Source organism: Nicotiana tomentosiformis, chromosome 4 (assembly GCF_000390325.3).
Source record: "Nicotiana tomentosiformis chromosome 4, ASM39032v3, whole genome shotgun sequence".
NCBI classification, from domain to species: Eukaryota; Viridiplantae; Streptophyta; class Magnoliopsida; order Solanales; family Solanaceae; genus Nicotiana; species Nicotiana tomentosiformis.
Genome location: NC_090815.1, coordinates 26,932,529 through 26,943,110, shown reverse-complemented (window position 1 = coordinate 26,943,110; position 10,582 = coordinate 26,932,529). Strand labels below are relative to the sequence as shown.

General features: G+C 39.5%; 1 long non-coding RNA gene across 1 annotated transcript; it reads left to right on the top strand.

The window, feature by feature from the left end:
• Nucleotides 1-789: 789 nt before the first annotated feature.
• LOC138910617 (uncharacterized) lies at nt 790-2,085 on the top strand. Its single transcript, XR_011415748.1, has 2 exons — nt 790-1,112; nt 1,817-2,085. It is a non-coding gene; the product is annotated as an uncharacterized lncRNA (long non-coding RNA).
• Nucleotides 2,086-10,582: the final 8,497 nt, after the last annotated feature.

The window sequence follows — 10,582 nt, the reverse complement described above, 5'->3', positions numbered from 1 at the left end:
TTATATTGAGTGGAACAGTTTTGTAAAAAGTTTGAAAAATATAATTTTATATAGTTATTAATATTACTACTTTCGAATATATTTTAAATTATACACATGATATGAGAAAGTTTATGAGATTTTCTTTATTGTAAAAGATAAAAATTATATTTTTTTTCACAAGAAAATAAGGTTATCTTTTCTTTTCTTTTTTCATTTTAAGAATTAAGCATACGAAAATTTGTACTCTTTATATGAGATTAGGAAAATAAGAAGTTGAGAAAATATATATATTTTTACATAGATGTTTTAATAAAAATAATAGTGTATGTATTTATTTTATATGGTACCATATGACCATGATAGTATGATGTATAAAGTATATAAAAAATAAGTAGAATTTTAAGTAATTTGAGATAATTTTTAATTATGTGGGTAATTGGTTAATTACGGGTAATGTGACACTACTTAATTACCTAATAAGTGGATAAAGATTAACATTTCCCACCCCCACCCCCATGTGGCAGCAAGCAAATTCTTGGACAATGACTCTTAGTCATTGTTGATTAGGTGGCTATCTAAAGTAAGGTACATAAGACAAGTCATATGTCTTAAAAAAGTAAGGTACATAAGACAAGTCATATGTCTTAAAAAAGTAAGGTACATAAGACAAGTCATATGTCTTAAAAAAGTAAGGTACATAAGACACTTACGTATGGCATTACAAGTTTGGTCTCATTGGGACATAGAGCAATCAAGTGAGAAATGATATATAATTCTTCCTAATTCAAAACCTTTCAAGAACAGACGCTAAACTCAATCCAAAAAGCTTCCAACAAAATTCCTACGATTTCTTATAAACCCTACAATCAGAAGCGAGAAGTTAGCAATTCTCATAAGTTTGTGATTAGGTGAGAACGTGTTTTGTGATTCTTATAAGTCTTATAGGTCATTTGTGATTAGATCAAAACGTTAGCAATTTATCACTTCCTACAAATTTTCAACAAAACTCCTTGTAACCAAATAATTCCAACGAGAATTATTAGCACATTAGCAACGTGAGATTTTGCAATTCTAAAAGAGTACAGTGCAACCTTTTCCAAGAATATCATACGGATTTCTCCCTACTCCAGGTATGTTAAGGATAATCCTTCTTTCCTTTTTGGTATGATCCAAGTAACGATACGTAAACGTAATGTTATTCCATAAGTGGTTCTACTCTTAGTAGTTAAGGATGTCTATATTATTCATTCCTGTAAAGCGATATTTAAGCATGTCTAAGTATGTTACTAAGTATCCATTGAGGTATTTGATAAAGATATTAATGTTTTTAATATAGTGATACGTGCATCTTCATGTACTTACCACCGTGCTAAGGCCGGTCAGGCAGTTACCACCGGTTGGGCAGTTATGTATCATTATTTATCACCGGTTGGGTAGACATGCATATTTATTTACCACCGAGCTACGGCCGATCGGGCGGTCATGCATTTACCACCGAGCTATGGCCGATTGGGCAGTTATATATTTACCATTGAGCTACGGCCGGTCGGGCAGTCATGTATTTACCATCACGCTACGGCCGGTCGGGCAGTTACCACTAATCAGTTGGGCAGTCATGCATCATATGATATGGATAATAGTCTTAAAGAGAAGCATTGTATATATATGAGTATAATAAGTATGCATATACGGTGGCACTTCAGAGATTCAGGTTGACTCTTATATGTCTTTAATTAATGTTGACTTATTGTTATGTTTCAGTTCTACCTTACATACTCAGTACACTATTCGTACTGACGTCCTTTTGTTGGGGACGTTGTATTCATGCCTACAGGTATAGATAATCAGTTTGACGAGCCCTCATAGTAGACGAGATTGGCATTCAGCAAAGGATCGGTAAGTCTCCACCTCATTCGGAGTGCAGCTGAGTCTATGAGTCATCCTGTCCGAGTTTTGCTAATGACTTATGGGTAGGCCGGTACCCTGTCCCATTTGATGTCAAATAATCTTAGAGGCTTTGTAGACAGAGTTTCATTTTGTACAATATGTCAGAGGCCTTGACGGCCCATATGTATTAATGTTTTAAGAAAAATGGTTCAGTGATACAGTGTTGCCCACTTATAGTTATACATTATGAGTTGTGGCCATGTTGGCCCACGATAGTTACAGAAGAAAAACAAATGAGTTACACAGTGGTTCGCTCGGGCCAGCACGGCACCGGGTGATAGCCATACCTCCCTAGGTTCAGAGCGTGAAACTTTGCCTTTGATTTTATTGTCTCTAGAGCATCATAGGATCTGGTATGTCTGGCAACTCTTCCCGAATACTCATATGTTTTAGGATATGACTCGCCGAGAGTGAAGTTTGTTTAGGCTTTTGTAAGATTTTGCAACCTCGGGTTTTGTTAGCTCGGAACGGCTTTAACCTTTAAAATCGGGCATTGCAAAATAAGCTTCATGCCCAGGAGTTTTATTAACTCGGAACAGCCTTAGCCTTTTAATTCGGGCAATGCCAAATAAGCTCCATACCCTCGAGCTTTATTAACTTGGGATGGCCTTAGCCTTTTAATTCGAGCAATGCAAAATAAGCTTCATGCCCTCGAGTTTTATTAACTCGGAACAGCCTTAGCCTTTTAATTCGGGCAATGCCAAATAAGCTTCATGTCCTCGAGTTTTATTAACTCGGAACGGCCCTAGCCTTTTAATTTGGGAAATGCCAAATAAGCTTCATGCCCTCGAGTTTTATTAACTCGGAACGGCCTTAGCCTTTTAATTCAGGCAATACCAAATAAGCTTCATGCCCTAGAGTTTCATTAACTCGGAACGGCCTTAGCCTTTTAATTCGGGCAATGCCAAATAAGCGTCATGCCCTCGAGTTTTATTAACTCGGAATGACCTTAGCCTTTTAATTCAAGCAATACCAAATAAGCTCCATGCCCTCGAGTTTTATTACTCGGAACGACCTTAGATTTTTAATTCAGGCAATGCAAGCTTCATGCCCTTGAGTTTTATTAACTCGAAACGGGCTTAGCCTTTTAATTCAGGCAATACCAAATAGGCTCCATGCCCTCGAGTTTTATTACTCGGAATGGCCTTAGCCTTTTATTTCGGGCAATGCCAAATAAGCTTCATGCCCTCGAGTTTTATTAACTCGGAACAGCCTTAACCTTTTAATTCCGGCAATGCCAAATAAGCTCCATGCCCTCGAGTTTTATTAACCTGGAACAACCTTAGCCTTTTAATTCGGGCAATGCCAAATAAGCTTCATGCCCTCGAGTTTTATTAACTCGTAACGGCCTTAGCCTTTTAATTCGGGCAATGCCTAATAAGCAGTCCCCGAGTGAGAGTGAATGTTCGAACTTGGATTAAGGTGGCCCTTGGGCTTGATAACTTTAGCTTTAGGAATTTCCTTGAAAGATGTAAGAAGTACTTTGAAGGACAAGATGTTTATTTGCAAGGATAAATCTTCTTTTATATTCTTGTGCACAATAGTTATACATGTATACATGTTTTGTGCCAGGGCTCGAGCGGTCTGTGTGGGCACGGTTCATTTGACTGTTTGGCTCTTACAATAAATCCTTTCCTTGTTAAAGTCGATATCTCCGAGGATATTGCCCTCGAGTGTTCGGGGTTTACTGAAGAGTGACCTAGAATGTTGTTGTGATCATTGTCATTGGTCCATAGCCGGCCTTCAATTCTAAGTTAGCACGATTTATTTGTTGCCTTGTTATAAACCTTACCGGAAAACCCATTTGGGACAAAAGCCAGTTCAAGAGAAAAAGAGTACAACGCGTGCTTTTAGACCTAGGACCTCGTATCATCCTTTGTTGGTCACCTGCTAGTGTTAGTTTGAAATGTAAAAATAAAAGAAATAATTGGGGTCATACCTTAGCAGTAATATCGCTTTAAATGAGTTATATTCCAGTAGCTCGTTAATTGCTCACCGTTCATTGTTCTGAGCTTGTAGGACCCTTTTTCGGTAATCTCGATAATTTGGATAATTTGGTACGGTCCTTCCTAGTTTGGTCCTAATTTCCCCTCGTTCGGGTTTCGGGTGTTCAGTGTAACTTTTCTTTGTACTAAGTCCCCGGTATTGAAGCACCATAGGTTGGCCCTTCAATTATAATATCTCTCGCTTCGCTATTTTTGGGCGGCCAACCGGACAAGGGTGGCTTCGCGCCTTTCATCTAATAGATCCAGGCTGGTACTCATAGCCTTGTCGTTTGATTCCTTTGTTGCATGTTAGAATCTAATGCTCGGTTCTCTGACCTCGACCAGTATTAAAGCTTAGGTTCCATAAACCAAAAAAAACGGGGTGGCCTCGGTATTGGACTTCGAGGTTGTACGGTATTCCCACAGGACCTCAGGTAGCATTTCCTTCCATTTTCCTTTGGCGTTGATCAACCTCTTTCTGAGGTTTTAGATTATGGTTTTATAGGTAGATTCCGCTTGTCCGTTCCCACTAGGGTGGTAAGGAGTGGATAAGATCCTTTTGATCTTATGATCTTCGAGAAACTTGCTTACTTTGTTGCTAATAAACTTTTCTCGTTGTCGCACACAATCTCGGCTGGTATTCTGAATCAACATACGATGTGGTCCTAGATAAAATCGATGACTTCTTTTCTCTGATCTTTTCATACGCCTGTACTTCCACCTATTTAGAAAAATAGTCAGTCATAAATAAAATAAATTGGGCCTTACCGGGCGCTCGTGGAAGGGCCCCAACGATGTCCATCCCCCATTTCTGAACGGCAATGGTGATAAGACCGAATGTAGCGGCTCCCCTGCTCGATAAATCATCAGAGCATGCCTTTGGTATCCATCACATTTTTGAACGAACTCCTTTGCGTCTTTTTCCATGTCGATCCAGTAGTAACCGGCTCTGATTATTTTTCGAACTAATGATTCGGTGCCCGAGTGATTTCCACAAGTATCTTTGTGGATTTCTCTCAAAACGTATTCGGTTGGTCCCAAACATATCGCGATCGGTTCATCGAACATTCTTCTGACTAAGGTTCCATCCTCGTACAAACTATACCGGGCTGTCTTCGTTCATAGGGCCCTCGATTCCTTTGGGTCCGAGGGCAGTTTTTCGATCCTGAGATATTCCACGTACTTATTCCTTCAATCCCAAGTTAGGCTAATTGAATTGATCTCGGCATGGCCTTATTCCACCACCGATCTCATAAGATGCACTATTTCTCTCGCGTTGATCTTGTTGTCTTCGACCGACGATCCCAAGTTAGCGAGGTCATCATCTTTGCTGTTTTGATCCCAAGGTACATGTTGCAAAGTCCATTCTTTGAACTGACGTAATGTCACTTGTAAATTGTCCAAGTATCTGTGCATTCATTCTTCTCTAACCGTGAATGTACCATTAACTTGGTTTACCAGAAAGAGTGAGTCGCACTTGGCTTCGATCACCTCTGCCCCCAAGCTTTTGGCTAATTCAAGGACTGCAATCATCGCCTCATATTCAGCCTCGTTGTTAGTCAACTTCACAGTCTTAATAGTTGCCTAATTATATAACCTGTCAGTGGCTTCAATACGATGCCAAGTTCGGACCCTTTTGCATTTGAGGCGTCGTCCGTGAAAAGGGTCCAGATTCCCGAAGAAATCCCTGAGTTAATCAATAACTCTTTTTCGACCTCGGGTATTAAGGTCGGCGTAAAGTTGGCCACGAAGTCTGCCAACATTTGTGACTTAATGGCGGTCCAGGGGCGGTACTCAATATCTTAACCAATTACTTCCACGACCCATTTGACCAATCGGCATGAGAGTTCGGGCTTATGCATAACGTTCCTTAACGGGTAAGTTGATATGACACATATGGTGTGACATTGGAAGTATGGTTTTAGTTTTCTAGAGGTGCTTAGCAAGGCGAGCGCCAGTTTTTCTAGATGATGGTACCTAGTTTATGCCTCACTAAGGTCCTACTAACATAATAGATTGGAAATTTCATACCTTGATCTTCCCGAACTAGGACTCCACTTACCGCTATCTCCGAGACCGCCAAGTACAAGTATAGTTGTCCGTCTATTTTTGGTGTGTGAAGCAGCGGCGGGCTTGATAAGTACTTCCTTAGTTCCTCCAAAGCTCGTTGGCATTCTGGAGTCCATGAAAAGTTATTCTTCTTTTTCAACAGTGCGAAGAATCAATTGTTCTTGTCAGACGACCACGAGATAAATCGCCCCAGAGCGGCTATGCGCCCTATTAGCCTTTGCACGGCCTGTACATTGTCTACGATTGTGATATCTTCTATGGCTTTGATCTTGTCGGGGTTGATCTCGATTCCTCAGTTGGATACCATGAACCCAAGGAATTTACCCGATCCAACTCCGAACGTACATTTTTCCGGGTTCATCTTCATATTGTACCTCTTCAATATGCTGAAGGTTTCCTACAAATGTTTTAAATGATCCTCTGCCCGCAGGGACATACCAACATATTGTCAATGTAAACTTCTATCGATTTTCCTATTGGTTCTTCGAACATCCGATTTACTAAGCGTTGGTACGTGGCACTAGCATTTTTTAATCCAAATGGCATAACATTATAACAATATGTGTCGTATTTAGTGATGAAGGAGATTTTTTCCTGATCACTTGGGTCCATCCGTATTTGGTTGTACCCGGAATAGGCATCAAAAAAATGAGGATCTCGTGGTCGGTCGTGGTATCGATCATACGGTCGATGTTGGGCAAAGGAAAAGAGTCTTTGGGGCATGATTTATTCAAATCTTTGTAATCTACACACATTCTTAGTTTATTCCCTTTTTTCAGGGACTAACACTATGTTTGCTACCAATCCGGGTATTTAACCTCCTGAATGGACCCTATTTTAAGGAGTTTAGATGCCTCATCCTTCATGAAAGCATGTTTGACCTCGGACTAGGCCTCCTCTTCTGTTTGACCGGATTGATTTTCGGGTCCAGGCTTAGTTTGAGAGTGGTTACCTCCAGTGGGATCTCTGTCATATAATGAGACCAAGCGAAACAATCTATATTAGTTATAAAAAATTAAATAAGTTTTTTCCTGAGCTCGGGAGTTAACCCCGTGCCTAGGTATACCTTCCAATCGGGCAATTGCTCGACCAATATAACCTATTCCAGCTCTTCGACCGTTGATTTGGTTGCATCAGAGTCATCATGGATTATAAAATATCGGGGGACCCCGTAATCATCGTCTTCATAAGACCTTTGCTTATCTAGTTAGGTCGTGGCCGGTGTCGGTGACTGCTATATGGCCTCTTGGTTTGCGCCCGAATTTGGTTCCTTCGATGTTGTGAGTACTGATATTGTGTAATGCTGAGTAAACTTTCGCCAAGAAATCTAAGGTTTCATGGTGCCGAGGTAGGCTAATGTATTATATTTTCGGACTTATTGGGTTGAACAGTGCGTAGGGGAGTTGAATCATTTGGACCTCGTGAAGCTAGGTCTGTAGGGTGCTAGACCATGTTATATCCCTCGCGAAGCCAGGTCTGTAGCGCGTTGGACCGTGCTATATCCCTCGCTAAGCCTGGTATTTAGCTCGCTATAGAGCTCGCGATGTAATGACCCAACTGGTTATTTTAACTTTTAGATCCCCCTTCCCTAAAATAAAACTTCCCGTATGTGATTTTAATGATTTATGACTTACGGGAATGGTTGATTCGGGATTTGAAAGTGTTTGTGTTGAAACCGAAACACTTGGTTACTTAAGTTGGCCTTAAAGTGCTAAGTTTGACTTCGGTCAGCATTTTTGAGAAAACGACCCCGAAATAGAGTTTTGACGGTTCCAACAGCTCCATATGGTGATTTTGGACTTAGGAGCATGCTCGGAATTTTATTTGGAAGTCCGTAGTTAAATAAGGCTTGAAATGGCTAAAATAGGAATTTAAGTTTGGAAGTTTGACCGAGGAGTTGACTTTTTGATATCGGAGTCGGAATCCAGTTCTGAAAATTTTCATAGCTCTGTTATGTCATTTATGACTTGTGTGCAAAATTTGAGGTCAATCAGACTTGAATTGACAGGTTTTGGTACATAATGTAGAAGTTGGAAATCTTAAGTGTCATTAAGCTTGAATTAAGGGATGATTCGTGGTTTTAGCATTGTTTGGTGTGATTTGAGGTTTCGACTAAGTTCGTATGATGTTTAGAACTTGTTGGTATAATTGGTTGAGGTCCCGAGGGGCTCGGGTGAGTTTCGAACGACTAACAGATCACTTTTGGCCTTTGGAACACTGCTGATAACTGCTGGTATTTTCTTTTGGTATCCTTATACGTGATCGCGTAAGTTGGTCTGCGATCGCGTAAAGTAATTTAGGAAGAGGTGGATTTATTCTACGCGATCGCCTGAATGGGGTTGCGATTGCGTGGACACGTCCGCGATCGCGTAGGATTGGCAAGTGTGTGTATCGCGATCGCGTGTTATTGTTTGCGATCGCGTAGGGAAAATTTGAGAGGAAGCTGGGCCAAGCGTTTGTGCTACGCAATTGCGTGAAGAGGGATACGATCACGTAGAGTCAGAACCCGGTGCATCGCGATCGCGTGGGACTTGACGCGATCGCGTAGGATTAATGTTTGGGCAGAAAAATTTGTGCTACGCGATCGCGTGAGGAAGTTCGCAATCGCGTAGAAGAAATCACTGGCAGAGAGTTTAAGTTCTGAAAAGGGGTCCATTTTTAACGATTTGGAGCTCGGATTTAGGCAATTTTTAGGAGATTTTCAGGAAAAAACAACAGGGTAAGTGTTCTTAACTCAATATTGATTAAACTACCCGAATCCATCACTATTTTTATCATTTAATTGGTGAATTGAGTTGGAAAAGTTTGAAAACCCTCTTGGATAGATTTGAGGATTTGAGGGCTGAATTGTTATCGGAATTTAGTGATTTTGGTATGGGTAGACTCATGGTTGAGTGGGTGTTCATATTTCGTAACTTTCGCCGGATTCCGAGACGTGGGTCCCACGGACAAATTTTTAATTAATTTCGAAATTTTTAATAAAAATGTAGTATTTTCTTATAGAATTGATTCCTATAATTTTTAGTGATTGTATCGAATTATTTTTGGCTAGATTCGAGCCAGACAGAGTTAGATAATCGTGAAAAAGGCCTTCTAGTGGATTAAATTGGAGCAAGACGAGGTAAGTCTCTTGTCTAATCTTGTGAGGGAGAAATTACCTCATAGGTGATTAAAATTAAATAATTATTGCTAATTGTGGGGGCTACATACGCACAAGGTGATGATAGTCCGTGCGTAGCTACTATTAATGCTAAAGTCCGGGTAGTTTAGGACTCAAAGCATGCATTACTTGTGTAAATTATATTCTTTGATTAATTAATATTAATTGATATATATATATATATATATGAATATATTGTGAATTGTTAGATAAAGATATTAAAGGATGGAAATCTCATATGCTTGATTTTCTGTATAAATCAATTAATTATTAAAAGAAATTATTCTCCTCCCGAATTTATCATATAATAAATATACTTTCATTCCCGGAAGTACATAAGAAGAAAATGTCCTCCTTTCTTGTGGAGCGGGCCGAACGCCTCGGCAGGATAGATGCATCTATGAATCGTGCCACACGTCCCTCGGCAGTGTACGCGACACTCTGAATCGTGCCGTACGTCCTCAGCAGAAATCGTGCTTAATAATAAAAATTATACGATACTTTAATAGTTTATTACAGCTTGCAAAGCTAATTGATAAATTGAAAAATTCTTGAAATTTAATGAATTTTTATTCTTGCTTGTTAAAGAACTAAAAGTTATTCCTGTAAATGATATTTAATTGATAAATTAGAAATTATTTGAATTGAAGGAATTTAATTAATATATTGAGAATTGTTGCATTTAAAGGAATTTGATTATTTTCGCTGATTAAATAAATTATTTTAAATTCTGTAAATCATGCTGACTTAAATATCCTAGTTATATTTCAATTATTATTATTGACCCATAGTCAGTGTCAAAGTCGGCCATCTCGTCTCTACCACTTTGAGATTAGGCTTGATACTTACTGGGTACAGGTTGTTTACGTACTCATACTACACTTGCTGCACTTTTTGTGCAGGAACTGAGGCAAGTACTAGTGGGGGACCTATCGTCTTACACCCATGTTATCCAGGGGCATAGTGGTGAGCTGTTTATATGATCTGTTCTGCAGCTACTAGTGTCTCTCTTTGTATTTTTTTATTCTGTCTATTTTTATTTCAGACAGTATTTGAGGTTTTGTATAATCTATTAGATGCTCATACACTTGTGACGCCACGTCTTGGCACACACATTGGTAGAATTTGGGTTTTATTATTTTCTTGGTTTTAAATTTTATCAGTATATGCTTAATTTATTAAGTTGGCTTGCCTACCTGTAGTGTTGGGCGCTATCACGACCTATAGGTGAAATTGGGCCGTGACAACATAGTATCAAAGCACTAGGTTCACGTAGGTCTTACAAGTTATGAGCAGGCCTAATAGAGTCTTGCGGATCAGTACAGGACGTCTGTACTTATATTCGAGAGGCTATAGGGTGTTAGGAAATTACCTTTCTTCATATTCCATCGTGCAATTAATGTAGTACTAAATATCTTTCTCTTATTCTCTCACAGAT